This window comes from Fukomys damarensis, unplaced genomic scaffold (assembly GCF_012274545.1).
Source record: "Fukomys damarensis isolate Sample0158 unplaced genomic scaffold, DMR_v1.0_HiC HiC_scaffold_21, whole genome shotgun sequence".
Classification (NCBI taxonomy): Eukaryota; Metazoa; Chordata; class Mammalia; order Rodentia; family Bathyergidae; genus Fukomys; species Fukomys damarensis.
In genome coordinates this window covers 33,032,569-33,032,891 of record NW_022900933.1, presented here as the reverse complement: position 1 = coordinate 33,032,891, position 323 = coordinate 33,032,569, and positions in this window count along the sequence as shown.

Genomic DNA, 323 nt, shown 5'->3' with positions numbered 1-323 from the left:
TCCAGGGTGAATAAATAAATTATTAAGCGCCCAATACACAATAGCCTCGCTAGATGGAGACGAGGAATCACTGCAGAGGCGCTGGCGGCGGCGACGGGGAGCGCGGGCGGGAGCCCCTACCACCTTTTCGCAGTCTCAGGAGAAACTTGGGGAAAGGGCAAGCAAGGCGCAAGATCCCCGGGAGGTGGGAGTCCTCGGCCTCCAGGGTGAATAAATAAATTATTAAGCGCCCAATACACAATAGCCTCGCTAGATGGAGACGAGGAATCACTGCAGAGGCGCTGGCGGCGGCGACGGGGAGCGCGGGCGGGAGCCGGGAGCGC